Below are 1,171 nucleotides of genomic sequence, written 5' to 3'. Positions count from 1 at the left end.
ATAAACAATCTGGTAGCAAGCACAGCACGGTAAACAGGAAGTGGTTACGATTACCCCAGGAACAGGAAACAGTAGTCTTCCCAAGAAGAGAAATAAAACTTTCTTCTTGTTCTCTGCTATTTTTTGTCATTCAGCAGCTTTTCTCCTCCTGATCCCTGAATTAGGATCACCAAATCAGGAATCGTCAGGAAACAATTTGTAAAACAGCAGGAGCCAGAGGGTGTGCAGGACGAATATGTGCCCCACACACATTCTTCAGACCAGGACTTCTACCAGTTTGAGTAGATGTGATATGGTGAAGTGGAAATTCTAAACAGCTTACATTAGTTTTAGTTGTTTAAAAATAAACTTTATGGACGGAAATATATGTAAACACTGCATTTATGCTGGCCTAATAAATTTTCCCGTTGATGTCAATTTTCCTTTTTTTGTTTAAACTAAAATTATTCTGCAAACTGATATTACTGCTAATTCATTTTCGTTTACTAGTGAGTGAGACACATATAGTGAAGTGAACTGGGGGCCATTATCATCATCTTTTCTTTTCTCCACCTCTCCAAGTCAAATCTGGATTATGATCCTGGGAGGACCTGTGACGCTTCACTTTTGGAGGCCCCTCTACCTACACAATGATTGTGACTTGTTGGGTCTAAAATTCACATTATTGGATTTGGGACTTTAAGACCTAAGAAGCAGAGTTGGTAGCCCAAGGCCCTGGGGTGCTGGCCCCACTGGCCCTGTCCTTAATCCAGCCTTGCTCCAAGGTTCTCAATTTCACATTCACTGAAACAGCGCTTTTTATTTAGCATTGTTTTAATTGCCATATGTAACACTGTATGGTTCAGAGACCATTTTTCTTCATGCAAATGACTGGTTAAAGGCATGTCTACATCTATATATCATCAAAATTTCATCGAGAGACGGCCACCAAAACAGGCTTCTAGCCAGAGCTTTCATTTTAACCACCCCCCAATGGCCGTCATGTAACTCTGACAACATCTGCTCTGCAACACCTCTGGTATGACCACTCTCAATCCCCAATGCATGCAATCGTTTTCCACAGTGAGTTCAAACTTTCAATTCACATATGGGTGTAGGACTTCCTCTTTTATGTGGTTTGGCCATCCTAACATGACATACTGTTTCACCCTTTCCAGAATCGGATCTTTTT

This window comes from Monopterus albus, unplaced genomic scaffold, assembly GCF_001952655.1.
Source record: "Monopterus albus unplaced genomic scaffold, M_albus_1.0 scaffold33.1, whole genome shotgun sequence".
Lineage (NCBI taxonomy): Eukaryota > Metazoa > Chordata > Actinopteri > Synbranchiformes > Synbranchidae > Monopterus > Monopterus albus.
This window is presented reverse-complemented; position numbering follows the sequence as displayed.